General features: G+C 42.2%; 1 long non-coding RNA gene across 1 annotated transcript; it reads left to right on the forward strand.

Moving 5' to 3' along the window:
- Positions 1-557: 557 nt before the first annotated feature.
- Positions 558-2,436, forward strand: LOC119294789. Its single transcript, XR_005143554.1, has 4 exons — positions 558-948; positions 1,057-1,170; positions 1,828-1,970; positions 2,393-2,436. It is a non-coding gene; the product is annotated as an uncharacterized LOC119294789 (long non-coding RNA).
- Positions 2,437-25,599: the final 23,163 nt, after the last annotated feature.

The following is a 25,599-nucleotide window of genomic DNA, read 5'->3' on the forward strand; positions in this document are numbered from 1 at the left end:
TGATGCATTGGATCTCCCCAACGCAGCAATGGAGCTTCATCGGGCAACGTGGTGCTGCGTTGGAGCTCTTAGCACGTCGTTCAAAGCTATAATGAAGCTTCGTGGGGATGTTATCGGTGCTGCGTTGAAACTTTTTCACGCTCGGTGCTGTCGTGACATATTGATGTGATCGAACGATAGCCAATGTGTAGATCGGGCGGCTAGCTAGGCGGATGATTTCTAGACAAAATCATCTAGCTGACTCATAGTTCTTTGCTTATTGTTAATCGATTAAGACCAATTTACATGGTCATAACATCATCAAAGCCTATACTTCCTTCTGATTGGTGACATGTCACGCGGATCAAGCATCATAGACCATCGGATACTCGCAGATCCAACGGGCCACACCCCCCTCACCTCTCACCCCTTGTCCCATCCGCAGCCCAACCACCCAAACCCTAACTCCCCTCCCACTCCAGCCGCCACTGCCCCGCGCCCACGCCCATGCCCCCAACCATCTCCTTCCCTTAGATCTCAATCTGCTGCCGCCCCCACCACCACCACCACCATCAACGACCCTCGCGACCTTGCCGGGAGGCCCGCCCCTCCCAGGCACACCATGGCCAGACTCGCGATGTGCACAGCGGGGATTGGCAGGCAACCCCATGCCCAAACCCTAACCCCACGCCATACCTCTCCCTCTCTCCCATGGCGCCAGATCGAGCCGACGAGATCAGTCCGCGGCCAGATCTGCCACGGCCACAGAGGGCCTTCCGGATCCGCGCCGTAGTCGAGCTGGATCCGTGCCTTGTCGTGTGGCCTCGTCTGCCTCCGCGACTGCGCCACAGGCAAACATGATGTCGCAAACCCGCTCACCTTCCGCCACTGTCGCCGTCCGTTTGACCTCCTCGCGACCTCGCCGGGAGGCCCGGCCCTCCCAGGCACACCATGGCCGACGTCCTCAAGGTAACCCCTTCTTCCACTCGACTTGTCTCTACTTCCCCTTCCCCTTCCCCGGCCCCAATCATCTCTCTACATCCTTGTCTGACCCCCTTTCTTGGGTTGGATGACGAGGAGGAGGAGGAGGACGACCAGGACATGCGCGACCCCACCCTCGAGCCCGACGAGCTTGACGAGGAGATCGTCGAGTCCGACCTCAAGCACACTGAACAGTCGGCAGAATAATCTGTATTGTTTGAACCTTGACGCTTTGGTACATGGTTTTACAAGTAACTGCTTTGAAATGGCATTATGTAGCTGTCTACCCATATTGGTTCAGCGGCTTCCTACAAGCTCACATGTTTCAAAAATAATCTTGTTGATTTATCAATGCACTGGATCCACAGGATAATGATTTTTCTCTATTTACAGTCGCTGGCAATATCATGGTGGCTCAGCATGACATCCACACTCTATGGAATAGAATAGAAGACTGGTTGCACAGTAGAATTGTCAGCCAAAATGAATATGCAGATACTTAGAGCGCTTCATCACAACATTGATAGCGTGAAACATTGAAATTAGTATTTGTAATGCTTAACTATCATTAATCCTTGGCTGGTCTTTTTTGCTCCGTCATTCCATTATAGCCTGTCAACGGCTGCAAAGGCAGACACATGTAAACATGACTGATGCAAAATTATGCACACATTTACATACATTGTTCTCCGCAGGAAGTAGTATTTTGTTTCCCAAGATGCACATCCTTGCGCACTACTGCAATGTGCTTTGCGAGCCGTGGGCCGCTTTCTGCATCTAATAGAAACATAGAGCAACTGAATGCTTCTATACCTTATTACCTGGCAGTCTGTGGAAACTGAATATTTGTGTACAAAACATTTGCAGCTGTGGAGGAGTGGCGCAAGCGGAAGATGGAGCGGGCGAGGCAGCTGGCGATCGAGAAGGACGGGATGATGCCTGGCGCGAGAACACCGTGAATGAAGCGTGCCCGTGTACCGCAAGCGTTCCATAACATGAGGGGTGCACCGGTATCCTTCTTCTTCTTATGCATGCTTAGCCCCGGTGTTGCCGCGGCGCGTAAATAATGGTGTTCATTGGTCTGTTGAAGGGGATCATTGGTCTGTTGAAGGACTACTTGGTTTCCTATATAGTTCATAGACAAGTTAATGGTTACTACTAAAAGACTCAAGATAAGTGTGAGTACCGAGGATGGCCCTCTCGTAGGATGACGAGGGAGGATCCCCGGTGGAGTATTGTGTTGGTGATTAGTGGACTCGAGTGCGAAAACTATTTTAGTAGTGGTGTCTCGTAGGATAGCTTAGCCAAGAGTCAAAGCTGGCTTGCTGCAATAACTCCACCACCTTCTTGAGAATGAGCATGTATAGTAGGTTCTGTTGTAAGACTTCCTGAGTACCTTTGTACTCATGTTTGCTTTAATTACTATTTTCAGACGACAACACCGCCCCTGCCGATGGGTTTTATGTAGACCTCGACGTCGATGAGTAACTTGCCACCCAGGTGGTGATCCTGGCCATGGAGGGCCCTATGTAGATAGACAGGCTTCGAGAAGCCTTCTTTCTTTCTAGTGTCTGTACTCAGACTATTTGCTTCCGCATGTGCTTGTATGCTTGTATGACTTGAGTGTCGGGTCATGTGACCCCTACCTGTATGAACATGTTATGTATGGCTCTCTAGAGCCTTTAAATAAAGTACTTGAGTTGTAGAGTTTTGTTGTGATGCCATGTTGTATTTGCACATATCGAGCATATTGTGTGTATGATTGAAATGCTTGGTATGTGTGGGATCCGACAATCTAGTTGTTTATCCTTGGCAGCCTCTCTTATGGGGAAATGTAGTCTAGTGCTGCTCAAGCCATAGTAGTCCGCTACAGCCTGGTTCACCAGAGTCCTGCTAGCCCAGCACTACTGCTCAGGACACTTGACTGGCCGGCATGTGTTTCACTTCATTCCTATGTCTGTCCCTTCGGGGAAATGTCACGCGGTGACATCCGGAGTCCTGCCTAGCCTGCTACAGCCCGGGTTCCCCGGAGTCCTGTTAGCCCAGTGCTACAGCCCGGATTCACACGCTGATGACCGACATGCTCGATGTGATTCATGTATGCCCGTCTCCATAGGTTTGTGCCGCTTTGGGTTCACGACTAGCCATGTCGGCCCGGGTTCTCTGTCATATGGATGCTAGCGACACTATCATATACATGAGCCAAAAGGCGCAAACGGTCCCGGGCCATGGTAAGGCAACACCTGTGGGGATACCGTGCGTGAGGCTGCAATGTGATATGAGGTGTTACCGGCTAGATCAATGTGACTTGGAATCGGGGTCCTCACAACATGATTATGTTTTTCATATGATTGCAATAGCAGAGTTGATAACATCGTGTTTGTAATGCGGCTCGTTGCTGTTCTCTTTTTCATATGCAGTGGTAATGTTATGTGTGTGATGCTCCAGCTCCATGCAAGCACTGGGGCAAAGGGCTCTATCAAGCAGGTCTCCGTGGTAAGCGTCTCAGTTCCGCATCTGTCTGCTCGTTCGAACTGGTGGTGTTGCGAGATGGGTTTGCTTGTGGATTCTTGTTTTGGTAGTAGTTTTCTTTGCTATGAGTAAAATGCTGGTACTTTGCTTGCCATGTCTGGTTCTTGTTTTAGTAGTAGTTTACTTTGCTTATCCAGTAGTATCAGTCAATTGGCCAGCCTATAGCAGCTTGCAAAGAAAATTGGATCAGTTGTCCATTTCTTGCCTGAATGCATTCTTTAAATGAGATGCTGTGCTAGAGGCATGCTACTATATTGCCTTGTTGTAAAAAAGATGGTGTTTACTGTATTGTCTTTCATGCACATTTGGTGTATTATCTTCTGACCTGCTGGTGTCATGTGTACTATAATTCAAGAACTATCTTCACTATTTCTCCCTGCTGCATTGTCTCCCCTGTTCTCCTTCTATCTTAGTCTTGATATAACTTTGCAGTTTACTTAAATCTGCAGTTCCTTTCAAAAGTATATGCAAAGTTTGTGTGTGTGTGTATTCAGTGAGCAAATCTGTAGTAATTACTGAATATACTATCTGCTTTCTTTTAGTGGCTATTTTCTGCTTAGTTCTCTTTTGACATATAGTTTGTTCTCTTTGAATGTGCAGATGGTATGATGTGGTGGTTATCTTTTTCATTGCTGGAACCTGGATGTCATATGTTATGTGATCTGAGCCATATGGCATATTGTAATCTTTTTTATTTCTGGTTTTTATGTACGATGTCATGAAGATGTACGTTTGAAATGTTGTTTTGACAGCAAAATTGTATTCATGTGTACATTTTGCTTTGACAGCAAAATTATGAAATTTCTCAACAATATTTATGGGTTAAATATATGTTTTCCAATTTTCTATGCTTAAAGTTGTACTGCGCATGAAAAGGCTATGGCCCAACTGATGATGTTGTTGTGGAATTGTTTATTTTATTTTAAATAGCGAAAATAATAATAATTCTGGTGAAAGTTGTAGAAACAAAAAGAAAAGGCCAACAAAAAAGAACTTTACTAGAAAAAGGAAAGGGCCCAGAAAAGAAAAAGGCCATAAAATTTGGCTTGGCCCTTTTTGTTGACCATGGAAAAACACAAATAGGCTGAATTGTTGGGCTTGGCCCATGTAAAACATCGAATTGGATCGGGCTGATTCTTGTGCCACATCAGCTTGCCACGCTGGATGCCTACGTGGCCTGGGGAGGTTGCTAGTGACCAAAAATTTGGTCGTGGAACCAACGACCCTTTACATATCACAAAGAAGGTCGTTAATTTCAATTTACGACCGCCAGCTTTTGACCTTCTGTTTTTGGTCATAAAAAGGTCGCAAATGAAAAACTATGACCTTTCAGCAGCCAATGGTGAGGGTCACAAGTTAACATATTTCTTGTAGTGATCCCTTGCATATTATAGTTCATCACGAAGCCTTTGTAGCTTGGTGGCAGTGATTGAAGAACTCTGACAATAACACTATAAACTAGAAGATCTACTCCCAGCTGAGTAAAGTGGTTATGATACACAGAAATTTTGAGTATGTGTTCACTAACAGAACTATTCTCCTCCATCTTGCAGCTATAGAACTTGTTGGAGACTTCATATCTCTCAACCCGGGCATTTGCTTGAAATATTAACTTCAACTCATGGAACATCTCATATGCTCCATGACGTTCAAAACGTCTTTGAAGTCCCAGTTCTAAGCCGCAAAGCATGGCACATTGAACTATATATAGAGTAGTCATCAGACCGAGCCTGCCAGACGTTCATAACATCTGCATCAGCTCCTATAGCAGGCCCGTCACCTAGCGGTGCATCAAGGACATAATTCTTCTTTTCAACAATGAGGATAATCCTCAAGTTACGGACCCAGTCCGTGTAGTTGCTACCATCATCTTTCAACTTAGCTTTCTCTAGGAATGCATAAAATTCAGGGGAACGGTAGCTCGGGCCATTGATCTACAACATAGATATGCAAAACTATAAGACTAAGTTCATGATAAATTAAGTTCAATTAATCAAATTACTAATGAACTCCCACTTAAATAAACATCCCTCAAGTTATCTAAGTGATACATGATCCAAATCAACTAACCCATGTCCGATCATCACGTGAGATGGGGTAGTCATCAATGGTGAACATATCTATGTTGATCATATCTACTATATGACTCACGTTCGACCTTTTGGTCTCCACTGTTCCAAGACCATGTCTATACATGCTAGGCTCGTCAAGTTTAACCCAAGTATTCTGCATGTGCAAAACTGTCTTACACCCGTTGTATGTGAACATAGAGTCTATGACACCCGATCATCACAAGGTTCTTCGAAACAATGAACTTTGGCAACGGTGCATACTCGGGGAGAACACTTTTATCTTGAAATTTAGTGAAGGGATCATCTTATAATGCTACCTTCGTTCTAAGCAAAATAAGATGCATAAAAGATAAACATCGTATGCAATCAAAATATGTGACATGATATGGCCATCATCATATTGTGCTTTTGATCTCCATCTACAAAGCATCGTCATGATCTCCATCATCACTTGCTTGACACCTTGATCTCCATCGTAGTGTCGGGGTCGTCTCGCCAACTATTGCTTCTACAACTATTGCTAACACATAGCGATAAAGTAAAGCAATTACATGTCGTTTTCACTTCATATAATAAAGAGACAAACCTAACCCTCCTGCCGGCTATCAATATTACAAAACATGATCATCTCATACGTAAACATATATCACATCATATCTTGACCATATCACATCACAACATGCCCTGCAAAAACAAGTTAGGCGTCCTCTACTTTGTTGTTGGAAGTTTTACATGGATGCTACGGGCTTCTAGCAAGAACCGTTCTTACCTACACAAGAAAACCATAATGGTGATTCATAAAGTTTGTTGTTTTAACCTTCTTCAAGGACCGGCCGTAGTCAAATTCGATTCAACTAAAGTAGGAGAAACAGACACCCGCCAGCCACTTTTATGCAAAACTAGTTGCATGTCAGTCGGTGGAGCCGGTCACATGTGCGTGGACATGTAATGTTGGTTCGGGCCGCTTCATCCCACAATACCAATGAATCAAAATAAGACGTTAGTGGTAAGCAGTATGACCATCACCGCCCACAACTCTTTGTGTTCTATTCGTGCATATCATCTACACATAGACCTGGCTCAGATGCCACTGTTGGGAAACGTTGCATGGAAAACAAAAAAAAAATCTCTGCACACGCAAGATCTATCCATGGAGATGCATAGCAACGAGAGGGGAGAGTGTGTCTACATACCCTAGTAGACCATAAGCGGAAGCGTTTATTAACGTGGTTGATGTAGTCGAACTTCTTCGCGCTCCAACCGATCGAGTACCGAACGTACATCACCTACATGTTCAGCACACGATCAGCTCGGTGACGTTCTCCGCCTTCTTGATCCAGCAAGACGGCGAGGTAGTGGATGAGTTTCGGCAACACGACGACGTGGTGACGGTGAAGTGATCTCCGCAGGGCTTCGCCTAAGCACTACGAAAATATGACCAAGGGTGTAAACTGTGGAGGGGGGAGCCATGCATGGCTAAGCAATTGTCGTGGTTGTGCTAGGCGCCCCACCCACAAATATATAAGTGGGGGGAGGCGGGAGTATCTAGGAGGCGCCCCCAATAAGCCTAATCCTACTTGGGGTCCTCCCCAAGTGGCCCTTGCGAGGAAGGAAGGAGGAGGTGGCGCCCCCCTTTCCTTTCTCTCCTGAGGAGGGAAAGGCAGGAGGGGCAACCCTGTTGGGAATCGTTGCATGGAAAACAAAAAAAAATCTACGCACACGCAATGATCTATCCATGGACATGCATACCAATGAGGGGGAGAATGTGTCTACGTATCCTCCTAGACCGTAGGTGGAAGCGTTTAACAACACAGTTGATGTAGTCGAACTTCTTCTAGGCCCGACCGATCAAGTACCGAACACACGGCACCTCTGAGTTCTGCACATGTTCAACTCGGTGTCGTCCCTCGCCTTCTTGATCTAGCAAGACATCAAGGTAGTAGATGAGTTCCGTCCGCACGATGGCATGGTGACAGTGATGGTGAACTGATCTCTGTAGGGCTTCGCCAAAGCACTATGAAAATATGACCAGGGGTGTAAACGATGGAGGGGGGCGTCGCACACGGTTAGGCAATTGTCTGATGTGTGCTAGTGGAGCCCACGCACATATATATAGGTGGGAGGGGGAGGCGCGAGGCCAGGAGGCGCCCCAAGTAGGACCGAATCCTACTTGGGCTCCTCCCAAGCCGCGCGCCCTCCTGCCATATTTGCCGGACGGGGAAGGAAAGATAAGGGGAGAAAGGGAAGGGGGAGGCCGAAGCCCCCTTTCCTTTCACTTCCCCTCTTTCCTTCTCCCCTTGGTTCGGCCCATATGGGGGGCGCACCAGCCCCTGGTGTCCAAATACTATCGTCCTATATATCAATCTTTACCTCTCGACCATTTCGAGACTCCTCGTCATGTCCATGATCTCAACCGGGACTTCGAACAACATTCGGTCACCAAAATCACATAACTCATATAATACTATATCGTCATCGACCGTTAAGCGTGCGGACCCTAAGGGTTCGAGAACTATGTACACATGACTGAGACACCTCCTTGGTCAATAACCAATAGCGGAACCTGGATGCTCATATTGGTTCCTACATATTCTACGAAGATCTTTATCGGTCGAACCGTTATAACAACATACATTATTCCCTTTGTCTATCGGTATGATACTTGCCCGAGATTCAATCATCGGTATCTTCATACCTAGTTCAATCTCGTTACAGATAAGTCTATTTACTCGTTCCATAATACATCACCCCGTGAGTAACTCCTTAGTCGTTTGATTGCAAGCTTATGATGTGTATTACCATGAGGGCCGAGAGATACCTCTACAATACTCGGAGTAACAAATACTAATCTCGATCTATGCCAACTCAACAAACATCTTCAGAGATACATGTAGAGCATCTTTATAATCACCCAGTTACGTTGTGATGTGTGATAACACACAAGGCATTCCTCTGGTATCCGGGAGTTGCATAATCTCATAGTCGAAGGAATATGTATTTGACATGAAGAAAGCAATAGCAATAAAACTAAACGATCATAATGCTAAGCTAACGGATGAGTCTTGTCCATCACATCATTCTCCAAATGATGTGATCCCGTTATCAAATGAGAACTCATGTCCATGGTTAGGAAACCTTAACCATCTTTGATCAACAAGCTAGTCAAGTAGAGGCTCACTAGGGACACAGTGTTTGTTTATATATTCACACATGTATTTAGGTTTCCGGTCAATACAATTCTAGCATGAATAATAAACCTTTATCATGAATAAGGAAATATAAAATAACAACTTTATTATTGCCTCTAGGGCATATTTCCTTCACACCCCTCCCCTTTCCTTCACCTAGGGTTGGCCGGCCATGTAGAGGGGTGCACCAGCCCCCAAGTGGGCTGGTCTGTCCCCTCCTTTGGCCCATTAAGCCCATAAACTTACCGGGGGTGTCCAAAACCCCTTCCAGTGACCCGATGACTACTACTACCTCTTCAACTTGCGTTGGTTTTTCCCTTGAAGAGGAAAGGGTGATGCAGCAAACTAGAGTAAGATTTCCCTCAGCTTTTGAGAACCAAGGTATCAATGTAGTAGGAGACAACGCAACAAGCCACCGAATACCTGCACAAACAAACACGAACTTGCACCCAACGCGACAAGGGGGTTGTCAATCCCTTCACAGTTATTTGCAAAGTGTGATCTGATATAGATGGATAAATGGCAAAGTAATATTTTTGGTATTTTTGGTTTATGGAACGGAAAGTAAAAGATTGCAAAGAAAGTAAATAAGAAACTAAAATTTTAGATCGGAAACTTATATGATGAAAATAGACCCAGGGGCCATAGGGTTTCACTAGAGGCTTCTCTCAAGATAGAAAATATTATGGTGGGTGAAAAAATTATTGTCGAGCAATTGATAGAAAAGCGCAAAGTTATGACGATATCTAAGGCAATGATCATGAATATAGGCATCACGTCCGTGTCAAGTAGGCCGGAACGATTCTTCATCTACTACTATTACTCCACACATCGACCGACTCCTGCGTGCATCTAGAGTGTTAAGTTCATAAGAACAGAGTAACGCATTAAGAAAGATGACATGATGTAGCGGGATAAACACAAGCAATATGATGAAAACCCCATCTTGTTATCCTCGATGGCAACAATACAATACATGTCGGTTCCCCTTCTGTCACTAGGATCGAGCACCGCAAGATTGAACCCAAAGCTAAGCACTTCTCCCATTGCAAGAAAAGCCAATCTAGTTGGCCAAACCAAATCGATAGTTCGAAGAGAATTGCAAAGATATCAAATCATGCATATAAGAATTCAGAGGAGATTCAAATAATATTCATAGATAAGTTGATCATAAATCCATAATTCCTAGGATCTCGGCAAACACACCGCAAAAGAGTAATACATCGAATAGATCTCCAAGAACACCAAGGAGAACTTTGTATTGAGAATCAAAGAGAGAGAAGAAGCCATCTAGATACTAGCTATGGACCCATAGGTCTAACGTAAACTACTCACGCTTCATCGGAGAGGTAATGGTGTTGATGCAGAAGCCCTCCATGATCGAATCCCCCTCCAGCAGGATGCCGAAAAAGGCCCCTAGATGGGATCACATGGGTACAGAAGGTTGCAGCGGTGGAAAAGTGGTTTCGTGGCTCTCCTGATAGGTTTTGGGATATTTGAGAATATATAGGCAGAAGAAATAGGCCGGTGGTGTCATGAGGGGCCGACAAGGGTGGGGGGGCACCCTAGGCCCCTGGGCGTGCCCTTTGACCTTGTGGATGCCTCGTGGCTTTCCTGACGTGCACTCCAAGCCCTCTGGATGTCTTCTGGTCTAAGAAAAATCATCGCGAGAGTTTCAGTCCGTTTGGTATCCCTTTTCTGCAAAACTCTAAAACAAGGAAAAAATAGAAACTGGCACTGGCACTGGGCTCTAAGTTAAAAGGTTAGTCCCAAAAATCATATAAAATAGCATATTAATGCATATAAAACATCCAAAACAGATAATATAATAGCATGGAACAATAAAAAATTATAGATACATTGGAGGCATGTGAGGCATCCCCAAGCTTAATTCATGCTCGTCCTCGAGTAGGTAAATGATAGAAATAGAATTTTTGATGTGGAATGCTACCTAACATATTTATCCATGCAATTCTCTTTATTGTGGCATGAATGTTCAGATCCGTATGATTCAAAACAAAAGTTTAATATTGACATAAAAACAATAATACTTCAAGCATACTAACAAAATAATTATGTCTTCTCAAAATAACATGTCCAAAGAAAGCTTATCCCTACAAAATCATATAGTCTGGCTATGCTCCATCTTCATTACACAAAATACTCAAATCACACACCACCCCGATGACAAGCCAATCAATTGTTTCATACTTTTGAGGTTCTCAAACTTTTTCAACTTTCACGCAATACATGAGCGTGAGCCATGGACATAGCACTATAGGTGGAACTGACGGTGGTTGTGAAGAAGACAAAAAGAAGCAGATAGTCTCACATCAACTAGGCATATCAACAGGCTATGGAGATGCCCATGAATAGATATCAATGTGAGTGAGTAGGGATTGCCATGGAACGGATGCACCAGTGCTATAAGTTTATGAAAGCTCAAAAAGAAAACTAAGTGGGTGTGCATCCAACTTGCTTGCTCATGAAGACCTAGGGCATTTTGAGGAAGCCCATCGTTGGAATATACAAGCAAAGGTCTATAATGAAAAATTGCCACTTGTATATGAAAGTGACAATATAGGAGACTCTCTATCATGAAGATCATGGTGCTACTTTGAAGCACAAGTGTGGCAAAAGGATAGTAACATTGTCCCTTCTCTCTCTTTTTCTCTCATTTTTTGGGCCTTCCTTATTTTATTTGGCCTTTATCTCCTTTTTTTTATTTCCTCACATGGGGCAATGCTCTAATAATGAAGATCATCACACTTCCATTTACTTACAAATCAAAAATTACAACTCGATACTAGAAAAATATGAATCTATGTGAATGCCACCAGCGGTGTACCGGGATGTGCAATGAATCACGAGTGACATGTATGAAAGAATTATGAATGGTGGCTTTGCCAAAAATACGATGTCAACTACATGATCATGCATAGCAATATGACAATGATGGAGCGTGTCATAATAAATGGAACGGTGGAAAGTTGCATGGAAATATATCTCGGAATGGCTATGGAAATGCCATAATAGGTAGGTATGGTGGCTGTTTTGAGGAAGGTATATGGTGGGTTTATGGTACCAGCGAAAGTTGCGCGGTACTAGAGAGGCTAGCAATGGAGGAAGGTGAGAGTGCGTATAATCCATGGACACAACATTAGTCATAAAGTACTCACATACTTATTGCAGAAGTCTATTAGTCATCAAAGAAAAGTACTACACGTATGCTCATCGGGGGATAGATTGGTAGGAAAAGACCATCGCTCATCCCCGACCGCCACTCATAAGGAAGACAATCAAAAAATATCTCATGCTCCATCTTCGTTACATAACGGTTCACCATACGTGCATGCTACGAGACTCACAAATCTTAACACAAGTATTTCTCAAATTCACAACTACTTACTAGCATGACTCTAATATCACCATCTTCATATCTCAAAACAATCATAAGGAATCAAACTTCTCATAGTATTGAATGCACATTATATGAAAGTTTTTATTATATCCCTCTTGGATGTCTATCATATTAGAACTAATTTTATAACCAAAGAAAATTACAATGTTGTTTTTAAAGACTCTCAAAATAATATAAGTGAGGTACCAGAGTTCATCAATTTCGATAAAATAAAACCACCGTTGTGCTCTAAAAGATATAAGGGAAGCACTAGAGAAAAAATTGCCTAGCTCAAAAGATATAAGTGAAGCACATAGAGTATTCTAATAAATCACGATTCATGCATGTCTCTCTCAAAAGGTGTGTAAATCAAGGATGATTGTGGCAAACTAAAAATAAAAGACTCAAATCATACAAGACGCTCCAAGCAAAACACATATCATGTGGTGAATAAAAATATACTCTCAAGTAAAGTTACCGATAGATGAAGACGAAAGAGGGGATACCTTCCCGGGGCATCCCCAAGCTTAGGATCTTGGTTGTCCTTGAATATTACCTTGGGTGCCTTGGGCATCCCCAAGCTTAGTCTATTGACACTCCTTATTCCATACTCCATCAAATCCTTATCCAAAACTTGAAAACTTCACAACACGAAACTTCAACCGAAAATCTCATAAGCTCCGTTAGTATTAGAAAATAAATCACCACTTTTGGTACTGTTGTGAACTCATTATTCATTTATTTGGTGTAATATCTACTGTATTCCAATTTTTCCATGGTACATACACCCGATACTAGCCATAGATTCATCGAAATAAGCAAACAACATGCGAAAAACAGAATTTGTCAAAAACAGAACAGTCTGTAGAAATCTGGATATTTTGAATACTTATGTAACTCCAAAAATCCTGAGAAATTAGGAAGTCCTAATAAATTTATCTATTAATATTCTCCAAAAAGAATCAATATTTTATCGCGCTCCTTCCAAAAATTAAAATTGTTTTCATGGGTGCAAAAGTTCCTGTTTTTCAGCAAGATCAAATAAACTATTACCGTAAGCTATCCTAAAGGGCTTACTTGGCAAAAACACTAATTAAAACACAAAACCACATCTAACCAGAGGCTAGATGAAATATTTATTGCAAAACATGACCTAAAAAGAAAAAAGAAAAATAAAATTGGGTTGCCTCCCAACAAGCGCTATCGTTTAACGCCCTTAGCTAGGCATAACAAGCAAGAATAGATCTAGGTATTGCCATCTTTGGTAGGCAATCCATAAGTGGCTCTCATAATAGATTCATAAGGAAATTTAATTTTATTTCGAGGGAAGTGTTCCATGCCTTTCCGTAACGTAAATTGAAATCTAATGTTTCCTTCTTTCATATCAATAATTGCACCAATCGTTCTAAGGAAAGGTCTACCAAGAATAATAGGACATGTAGGATTGCAATCTATATAAAAACAATGAAATCTACGGGCACATAATTTATATTTGCAACAATAAGAACATCATTAATCCTTCCCATAGGTTTCTTAATAGTGGAATCCGCAAGATGAAAATTTAAGAAACAATCATCAAATTCATGGAAACCTAACATATCACGTAAAGTTTTTGGAATCGTAGAAACACTAGCACCCAAATCACACAAAGCATAGAACTCATAATATTTAATCTTAATCTTAATAGTAGGTTCCCACTCATAATAAAGTTTCCTGGGAATAGAAACTTCCAATTCAAGATTTTCTTCAAAAGATTGCATCATAGCATCAACAATATGTTTAGTAAAAGTTTTGTTTTGATTATAAGCATGAGGAGCATTCAACATGGATTGAAACAAGGAAATACAATCTATTAAAGAGAAATTATCATAATTAATGTCCTTGAAATCCAAAAGAGTGGGTTCATTGCTACCTAAAGTTTTGACCACTCCAATCCCACTTTTATCAATTTTTGCATCAAGATCTAAAAAATCTGAATCATTGGGATGTCTTTTAACTAAAGTTGATTCATCTCCAGTCACATCTTTATCAAGATTTACATTGGAAAACAAAGATTCAATAGGAGTCAAATCAATTACTTTAAGATCTTTGTCATTATTCTCATAGAAAGTAGAAGAACACGCTTTTATAAACCAATCTTTTTAGCACACATCTTAGCGGTTCTTTCTTTGCACTCATCAATGGAAATTCTCATGGCTTTGAGAGACTCATTGATATCATGCTTAGGTGGAATAGATCTAAGTTTCAAAGAATCAACATCAAGAGAAATTCTATCCACGTTACTAGCCAAATCATCAATCTTAAGAAATTTTTCTTCAATCAAAGCATTGAACTTCTACTACGAACCAATAAATTCTTTAACACTATTCTCAAAATCAGAGGGCATCTTATTATAATTTCCATAAGAATTGTTGTTGGAATTACCATAATTATTAGAGGAATTACTAGGGAACGGCCTAGGATTAAAATTACCTCTATACGCATTATTACTAAAATTGTTCCTACCAACAAAATTCACATCCATAGATTCATGATTATTCTCAATCAAAATAGACAAAGGCATATCATTAGGATCAGTAGGAGCACTCTTTCTAGCAAATAATTTCATAAGCTCATCCATCTTTCCACTCAAAACATTAATCTCTTCAATCGCATGCACTTTTTTACTAGTAGAAGATCTTTCGGTATGCCATTGAGAATAATTAACCATAATATTATCTAGGAGTTTAGTAGCTTCTCCTAAAGTAATTTCCATATAAGTACCTCCCGTGGCTGAATCTAAAACTTTTCTAGAAGCAAAAATCAATCCGTCATAAAAAAATTGTATAATCATCCACAAATTCAAACCATGAGTCTGGCAATTTCATATCATCAATTTCACCCTCTCCCAAGATTGTGCAAAATGTTCATGATCAAGTTGCTTAAAATTCATAATATCGTTCCTAAGGGAGATGATCTTAGTAGGAGGAAAATACTTGGAAATAAAAGCATCTTTACACTTATTCCATGAATAGATACTATTTTTAGGCAAAGATGAAAACCAAGTTTTAGCACGATCTCGAAGTGAGAACGTAAATAGCTTCAATTTAGAAATATCATTATCCACATCTTTTTTCTTTTGCATATCACACAAATCAACAAAATTATTAAGATGTGATGCAGCATCTTCATTGGGAAGGCCGGAAAATTGACCTTTCATAACAAGATTCGGCAAAGCGGTATTAATTTCATAAGATTCCGCATTAGTAGCGGGAGCAATTTGAGTACTAATAAAATCATTGTTGTTGGTATTGGAAAAGTCGCACAATTTGGTATTATCTTGAACCATCGTGACAAAGCAAGCAATCCAACACACAAGCACACAAAAAGCAAACGAAGAAGACGAACAGAAGAGGGGTGAAGAAAAGGCGAATCTTTTTGAAAATCGTTTTAGAAGTGGGCAGGGGAAAATGAGAGGCGAATGGCAAACAATGTAATGTGAGGGATGAGAGTTTATGATGGGTACTTGGTATATCTCGGCTTGGCGTAGATCTCCCCGGGAATGGCGCTAGAAATTCTCCCCGGCAATGGCGCCAAATATTCTTCCTGCTACCTCTTGAGCTTGCGTTGGTTTTTCCCTTGAAGAGTAAAGGGTGATGCAGCAAAGTAGAGTAAGTATTTCCCTCAGCTTTTGAGAACCAAGGTATCAATCAAGTAGGAGACAACGCAACAAGCCACCGAATACCTGCAGAAACAAACACCAACTTGCATCCAACGCGACAAAGGGGTTGTCAATCCCTTCACGGTTATTTGCAAAGTGAGATCTAATATAGATGGATAAACGACAAAGTAATATTCTTGGTATTTTTGGTTTATGGAATGGAAAGTAAAAGGTTGCAAAGAATGTAAATAGGAAACTAAAATTGTAGATCGGAAACTTTTATGATGGAAAACAGACCCGGGGGCCATAGGTTTCACTAGAGGCTTCTCTCAAGATAGAAAATATTACGGTGGGTGAACAAATTACTGCCGAGCAATTGATAAAAAAGCGCAAAGTTATGACGATATCTAAGGCAATGATCATGAATATAGGCATCACATCCATGTCAAGTAGACCAAAACGGTTCTGCATCTACTACTATTACTCCACACATCGACCGACTCCTGCCTACATCTAGAGTATTAAGTTCATAAGAACAGAGTAATGCATTAAGAAAGATGACATGATGTAGCGAGATAAACTCAAGCAATATGATGGAAACCCCATCTTGTTATCCTCGAGGGCAACAATACAATATGTGTTGGTTCCCCTTCTGTCACTAGGATCGAGCACCGCAAGATTGAACCCAAAGCTAAGCACTTCTTCCATTGCAAGAAAACCCAATCTAGTTGGCCAAACCAAATTGATAGTTCGAAGAGACTTGCAAATAAATCAAATCATGCGTATAAGAATTCATAGGAGTTCAAATAATATTCATAGATAAGCTGATCATAAATCCACAATTCATAAGATCTCAGCAAACACACAACAAAAGAGTATTACATCGAATAGATCTCCAAGAACATCGAGTTGAACTTTGTATTGAGAATCAAAGAGAGAGAAGAAGCCATCTAGCTACTAGCTATGGACCCGTAGGTCTGAGGTAAGCTACTCAAGCTTCATCGGAGAGGCAATGGTGTTGATGTAGAAGCCCTCGGTGATCGAATCCCCCTCCGGCAGTACGCCGAAAAAGGCCCCTAGATGGGATTTCACGGATACAGAAGGTTGTGGAGGTGGAAAAGTTGTTTCATGGATCTCCTGGTAGGTTTTGGGATATTTGAGAATATATATAGGTGGAAGAAATAGGTCGGTGGAGTCATGAGGGTCCCACAAGGGTGGGGGCGCGCCATGATACGTCTCCAATGTATCTGTAATTTTTGATTGTTCCATGTTGTTATATTATCATTCTTGGATGTTTTATAAGCATTTTATAGTCATTTATATCATTTTTGGGAATAACCTATTGACATAGTGCCAAGTGCTAGTTGTTGTTTTTTGCATGATTTTTACATCGCGGGGAATCAATATCAAATGGAGTCCAAACACCGTGAAACTTTTTGTGGATTTTTTATGGACCAGAAGACCACCAATGGGCCAGAGCAGCATCTAGGGGTGCCCCAGGGGGCACAACCCACCAGGGCGTGCCTAGGGGCCAAGACGCACCAAGGTGGGTTGCGCCCACCTTGATGGCCTCCCACACCCCTCTTTACCCTATAAATTCCCAAAAATTCCAGAAACCTTCAGGGTTAACCTAGATCAGAAGTTCCGCCATCGTAAGGCTCTGTAGCCACCAAAAACCAATCTAGATCCTTTCCGGCACCCTGTCGGAGGGGGCAATCATCTCCGATGGCCATCTTCATCATCCCGACGGCCACCATGATGAGGAGGGAGTAGTCCACCCTCTGGGCTAAGGGTTTGTACACCGAAGATGTCATGATCTTGATGTATTGCGGGCTTTGTTAATATAGTCGGATCATATGGTGTTTTCCCCTCTCTATCTTGTTGTGATGAATTGAGTTTTTCCCTTTGAGATTTCATTGTTATCGGATTGAATACTTTTATGGATTTGAGAACACTTGATATATGTCTTGCAATTGAATACTCGTGGAGACAATGGGGTATCGTATTGATTCACTTGATATATGTTTTGGCACTCAACTCGCGGATTCCCGAGGTGACATTGGGGTAATCTATGCATAGGGGTTGATGCATGTTCTTGTCTTTGTTTCTCCGGTAGAAATCTTGTGGCACTCTTTGAAGTTCTTTGTGTTGGATTGAGTATTATGAATATGAATTTGCTTTGGTGTTATTTTAGTACAAACTCTAGGATAGATCGAACGGAAAGAATAGCTTTGTGTTATTTTAGTACGAACTCTTGAATAGATCGAATGGATAGAATATCTTTGTGGTGTTTTCGTACCCTACAAACGATTTATTCTTATGTTCTCCGCTAGATAGGAACTTTGGAGTGATTCTTCATCGCACTTGAGGGGTGGTTATATGATCGAATTATATTACTACTGTTGAGAGATTGCACTATCGAAAGTACGGACCCTAGGCTTCATTTTCAAGCATTGCAATACCATTTTTCCCGTTTACTATTTGCTACCTTGCTGTTTTTATTTATTCAGATTATAAAAATATATTTCTACCATCAATATTACACTTTTATCACCATCTCTTCGCCAAACTAGTGCACCTATACAATTTGCCATTGTATTGGGTGTGTTGGGGACACAAGAGATTTCTTGTATTTGGCTGTAGGATCGTTTGAGAGAGACTATCCATATCATCACCAAATGGTGTGGGACATAAGACAACACCATGGATTCAAGGAAATGACTCCGGATGACATCATATCCACTTTCCAACTATTTGAAGATTCAAAGGCAAATGCTACAAAACATCTTGGCATGCATGGTACCTCAACATCAAAAATCAATCTTGCATTGAAGGCCAAGCATGTATATGAAGAAGAGCAAGTGCGCTGAAATCACCACGACCGTGCAAGCGCGAGCAAAGGGTGGAGGTACTGGCTTAACCGGGTGCGATGCAAGTGCATTGTAAAACCACCACCTGTGCAAGCTAAAGGCGGGTAAGTTTATTTGGAAATTAGGACGAACCGTGTGCGATAGACCAGCTAGCTAGAAATATAAAAAACAAACTACCCGCCTTGAGCGTTGCAAAAATCGGCAGATCCGCGCCACTTTTCCTTATTATTATACATGCATATTGTTATTGGACCATGCGCGATCTTGGGCACTCCTGCCCCGCATCAATTCCTTTACCCAAATTTTAGTAGCCGCCGTACTTCAACCGTCGTCCACACTCCTCCAACACCGACCTTATAGTAAAATTGCAGTAGCCGAGGCATTTGAATCGTCGCCCTCCCTCGTCCACCACCATCTCCACCCACCATTACTAAAATTTTCAGTAGCCGTGGCATATCCTCAAACACCACCCCCCTCGAACCCTAGCTCGCGGCCGCTGCCGGCGCCGCCGCCAACCCCTGCCGGTCTGCCTGTTCCTCCTAGCTTAGATAATAAAGTTCAGGTTACCCAGCGTTTACCATACCATCGCCCCACCCCCCTGAGTTTTTAGATGAGGCATGCGGTGTCCCTCCCCTCCAGATCCACAGCCCCTGCTCCAGAATGTCACAGCCTAATCTCGACCACGTATCCCGGGGAGCCCGACGAGCATTTGGCCAAGAAGAGGTTTATCATGGCCTCTCCAGCGGACGTTGGCGAGGTGGCCGCCGTTCGCCCTGACCTGTCGATCCCGGAGAAACACATCATCACGGAAGCCGGTGAAGACGTTGACTATGTTGCCATGCCGAAGGCTTCATCTTAGCGGGCTAGTGTATTACTGTATCTCGGGAAAGCTGGCTATGACATCAAGCTCGTCGACACCCACGGCTTCATGCGGGCCATGTCACAGGTTAAGTGGTCCATCCCCAACCCCTCTGGTTCAACCGCCATCGAAATCTTCGACGGACCTACCCTGATCTCCTCTGCCAAGCGGTCAAGATTTTGCGAGCTTTATATGCCATCGAGCCCATTTTGTCACTTCTGAAGGACACGTTCTACAGCGGCGGCTTGGGATCGTCAATTGCCAAGTCAGACCTCATCGACCACGACCACGAGGAGGGCACCCACGAAGGTTCTTCAAGGTGAAACAACCCATCTGTGGCATCAGAGAGGGCACCATGGGTCTGTGCTCTTCCAACTGGAAGGATCCCGTCCATGAAATGTGAGGCAACATTCTATCAGCAAATCTTACCTTTTCTAGCTTGCCAACCCGTACCCTTTGTTGTGGTAGCATTTGTCGTGTGGTGCTTTAACAGTGCCACGTTTAATTATTTCAGTTATGCAAAAATGTATTGTTCAATAGGTCTATGTGATGTTTAAGTATGAATTGTCCACTTAAGTTCCACGAATGGCTATATTTGGTTGTTTATAGTGAGTAGATGTCTTGTTTATCTGTATTTGGTTGTTAGGTTGGTTGGAGTGAGCATTTTTTTCAGTTATCGAGCAGATGCCTTGTTTATCTGTATCTGGTTCTTAGTTTGGTTGAAGTGAGTATTTGTCCAGTTATCAAGAAGATGCCTTGTTTATCTGTATTTGGTTGTTAGGTTGTTTTTTTAGCATGTCCAGTTATCAAGCAGATGCCTTGTTTATCTTTATCTGCTTGTTAGGTTGGTTGTAGTGAGCATTTGTCTAGTTTTCAAGCATATGCCCTGTTTATCTTTATTTGCTTGTTAGGTTGGTTGCAGTGAGACTCTGTCCAGTTTTCAATGGCTATATTTGGTTGTTATACTGGTCATTTATGCCTTGTTTATTTCAGTCATTCACAATGTGTTGTTCATTATGTGCAAATCGGAACTATGCCGCTCGACTACATTAATACCAGTTCGAACGACTATATTTGGTTCCAGTTATTCCTGGTGTAGTTAACACATGCCCTTTATTTCAGTTTTACACATTTATCCAGTGTGATGTTTAAGCATTACCTATGTTCTATTCATTTTCAACCATACCAGTTTGAATTGCAATATTTGATGGTTGCTAAGCCTGCTGTCGGTTACATTGCCTTCCATTTTATATCTGCTTTAACAGCATGCTGAAACCAACACATTCAAGCTATCATTTGGAGATGATGTTGTTTACCTTTGCTATATTTGTTTGATGTTAAGATTGTTGTACTTATCATGCCTTTCCACTACTTATGCAACACAAAAACGGGAGTGGCCACCATTTTCCACTGAGGTTAGCTTCATCCCTCGACTTGTACTCCCCACATCGTTCCATAATGTAGTGCATATAGATCCAGACCTGGGCACTAGTTAGCTTCTAATATTGACTTGTTGCTTGTAGGTACATATGCCCTTGGCAAGGATCCACGCATTGACCCTTTTTGCTTATGGGGCAATGAGATATTGATGAACAAGCATCAAGTGAGGAAACTGATAAGGATTATTAGCAAAAAGATACAAATGGTGGCAAGAAAATTATTTGTTTATGCTCTATCCAACACAACAGTGAGTTGTAGGATGGTAACTACAAACTCTACAGCCTTCTCTTGTAACTGCCCATAATGAGTTGTTAGACAATAATGTCTGAATCTTTTTCGTTCCCAGTGGTTCCCGAAGTAGTTCACTCAAGATTACCTCGCAAAGTACATGATTGGTGGACACACAATGAAGGTTAAAGTATTTCATCCATACTACAATGAGCATCGAGAAGTCCTAATAAAGACAGTGAAAGATGGACGGGCAGCCATCACAAGGGGTTGGCCTAGCGTCGTGCATGCATTACACATGGAGGAGGGCACAATATGGGCATTCCACTTCACCTTCTCCAGCAACTAGAATGTTTTTTGCCTCTCTCTTTACAGTCTTTAGTACAACTATGGTTCATCATCATTTACTTGGTGCTTCTGTATTTCTTCAGTATATGTATCTGTGCATCGAATTATGGATTCATGGTTGAACCTATATTTGTAATAAACATGGTTGGATATGAAATAAGTGATTGCCTACTTTCAAATTCAAAACATGTGATTTTTAAATTAGGGATTAATTAGGGATTACACTACACACGGTTTGCAAAAGTGAAACGTCTGCGATATACATGGAGATCAGAAACGTTTCTATGATCCACTACGTGTGCGATCAGTCTCCACTGCACACACGACTTTCTCTTGAAAACTGTTTGCGCTAGACCACCTTGCGCAAACATTTACCACATAAAAAGTGTGTGTGATGGTTAGCCTTTTCCACACAGTTTCTTCTACGCACCGTGTGTGATGCATTCAATAACGCAAACGATAAAATTATTAATATCGTGTGCAATGGCAACGCTATCACAAACGATTTAATGGGAAAAATTGTGTGCCATGTACCTGTGAACGGAAACGTTTTCCTTGGAGCGACTGTGTGGGATGTACATACGAACGGAAACGTTTGGTGGAGACTGACTGTGTGGGATGTACTTGCGACCGAAAACAATTTTGCCGTATAATTGTATTTTTTTAGCGGTACTGTACGTATTTCCATATTTAAGCGCTCGCCGGTCGCACACGACCTCATTTTGCCGAGCGTGTGTGCCAGGAGGGCATATCCCCGATGGTTTCTGGGTCGTGTGGGAAGGACCCCCCTATCGCCCACACTCACTTGCCGACGGTTCCAAATGCCGTAGCGGAAAGGGGTTAAAACCCATTTGTTTAGGACCGACACGCACCAGTGTATCTTCATCCTACACCTCCCACGGATTGATAAACCTTAGGTCATCCACTTGAGGGAAAATTGCTATTGTCCTACAAAACTCTGCGCTTGAAGGCCCAAACGAGTCTACAAGAATAAAGATGCGTAGTAGACATGACGCCCTACCCCCTGGGCGCGCCCTCCGACCTTGTGGCTGCCTCGTGGCTTTCCTGACGTGCACTCCAAGCCCTCTGGATGTCTTCTGGTCCAAGAAAAATCATCGCGAAAGTTTCATTCCATTTGGACTCCGTTTGGTATTCCTTTTCTACGAAACTCTAAAACATGGAAAAACAGAAACTGGCACTGGGCTCTAGGTTAATAGGTTAGTCCCAAAAATCATATAAAATAGCATATTAATGAATATAAAACATCCAAAACAGATAATATAATAGCATGGAACAATAAAAAATTATAGGTATGTTGAGACGTATCAACTACCTGGTGCACTCCGAAACCATTCCGGTGTCCGAATACCATCATTCTATATATCAATATTTACCTCTCGACCATTTCGAGACTCCTCGTCATGTCCGTGATCTCATCCGGGACTCCGAACAACATTTGGTCACCAAATCATGTAACTCATATAACACTATATCGTCAACGAACGTTAAGCGTGCGGACCCTACGGGTTCGAGAACTATGTGGACATGACCGAGACACCTCTCCGATCAATAACCAATAGTGGAACCTGGATGCCCATATTGGCTCGTACATATTCTACGAAGATCTTTATCGGTCCAACCGTTATGACAACATACGTAATTCCCTTTGTCCATCGATATGTTACTTGCCCGAGATTCGATCGCCGGTATCTTCATACCTAGTTCAATATCGTTACCAGCAAGTCTCTTTACTCGTTCTATAATACATAACCTCGTGACTAACTCCTTAGTCATTTTCTTGCAAGCTTATGATGTGTATTACCGAGAGGGCCCGGAGATACCTCTCCGATACTCGGAGTGAAAATCCTAATATCGATCTATGCCAACTCAACAAATACCTTTAGAGATACCTGTAGAGCATCTTTATGATCACCAGTTACGTTGTGATGTTTTATAGCACACAATGCATTCCTTCGGTATCCGGGAGTTGCACAATCTCATAGTCGAAGGAATATGTATTTGACATGAAGAAAGCAATAGCAATAAACTGAACGATCAATATGCTAAGCTAACGATCAATATTTTACATGAAGAAAGCAATAGCAATAAACTGAACGATCAATATCCCGTTATCAAATGACAATACATGTCCATGGTTAGGAAACCTTAACCATCTTTGATCAACGAGCTAGTCTAGTAGAGGCTTATTAGGGACACAATATTTGTTTATGTATTCACACATGTATTTAAGTTTCCGATCAATACTATTATAGCATGAATAATAAACCTTTATCATGAATAAGGAAATATAAAATAACAACTTTATTATTGCCTCTAGGGCATATTTCCTTCACAATGTGCTCCAACTATCTCCTTTGTTCAAAAGACTCTGTGATGGGGAAGCTCCAACATGCAACTATACCGCCAATGCACACAACTACACCATGGGCTACTACCTTGCCGATGGTACCTATCCTCAGTGGGCGGCGTTTGCAAAGATCATATCTGATCCCAAAGGCAACAAACAAACCCACTTTGCAAGAGGCCGCTAGGAAGGATGTGGAGAGGGCATTTGGAGTGCTCCTAGCTCGTTGGGGTATTTTTCGTGGAGCTGCGATGATGTGGGAACCGGAAACACTTTGGCAGCTCATGACATGTTGTGTAATTCTCCACAACATGATTGTCGATGATGAGGGTGAAGGTGCAATGCACATGCTTGACTTTGAGAATCCCGATGTTCAGATCCTCCTCCTGGAACAAGAGGCAGAGAGCATTACCAACTTTTTGAAGATGTATCGACAACTGCGAGATCAACAGGTGCATATGTAACTTCTGAATGATCATGTCGAGCATATGTGGACACACACTGGAAATCAGTAAATTAGTCTTTTATTTTATCAATTATGCACTATGAACAATATTTATGTTTGAACCGTATTTTTATTTACTATATGTATGACCTATTTGTATTTGTGTGCACTATACTATGTTTGTCCAAAATGATCGAAGAGCATGTGTTTGCATTGATTTGGTGTTTTGAAAATAGGGACCGTGGTTGCAAATGCAAGATTTGATGCCCGTACGGTCACTGTCCGTAGGCCCGTCCGAGCACGTCTACAAGCATGTAGGGACTCGGATTAGCTATCAGTGGTTGTAGATGCTCTTAAAGGCTTGATCTAGCAGATCCTCTCTCCCTGTATCATAGTACTTTCACTATTTGGAGAGAAAATGCAATTTGTCCTTCTCCCGTTAGCAATCCTGTGGAAGTAATTATGCTATTGCCCCCTTTAAGTAGAAAAAATGTTACTTTAAAGCTCATCACATTAAAATGAGTCAAAATTTATTCGCAGGGAAACATTGATTGCCAAATGTAGAGACTCGGGAACTTCTTTCCTTAAAAAAGGACCAAGGAAATCACATGTTAAAATCAACCAACCCTACAAGCCATCCTTAAAGATATTAAAACTTACACACATTTCTATCGGGAAATCGAAACCTTGCACTCCTAGCGGTGAATGGTGAGTGAAGCTCGATGCCGCCCCTGTACCTTTGAAACAACATCAGAGCTAGATAAACATTGTTGATGCAACGGTCAAGAAGTTGTCGGTTGGAGCTAGAAGACATTGTCCACATCGATCTGGGAAACATATCACCATCCCAAAGAAGACACTACGAAGGGGCTGGATGACTACAAAAATACAGTTAGACATGTTCAAGGTGGCCTTACCTTAGAAGCTCCTTGATGACATCAAAGTTGTTCGAATGTCACTGCTTGGAGAAGGAGCCAGAGGCCTAAGACACGAAGCGGCACTGCACAGTTCGTTGAAGGGCACTTTTGAATACCACTTGCATAGCACAGAGACAATCAAATCCACCATTTCATAAGAGGAGCGACCACATGACCCACACCCTCCTCTATGCCATCGATGAGACCGTCGTCGGCAAGGTGCATCGAGAGTTGGGGAAATCATGCTATTGATCCAGATAACAGCGCCATCACCACCACAATGCTACCACTAGGGAGGGAAACTCTAACTCTAAAAGACCTAACCACAATACCAT

The sequence above is a fragment of the Triticum dicoccoides genome, chromosome 1A (genome assembly GCF_002162155.2).
Source record: "Triticum dicoccoides isolate Atlit2015 ecotype Zavitan chromosome 1A, WEW_v2.0, whole genome shotgun sequence".
NCBI lineage: Eukaryota > Viridiplantae > Streptophyta > Magnoliopsida > Poales > Poaceae > Triticum > Triticum dicoccoides.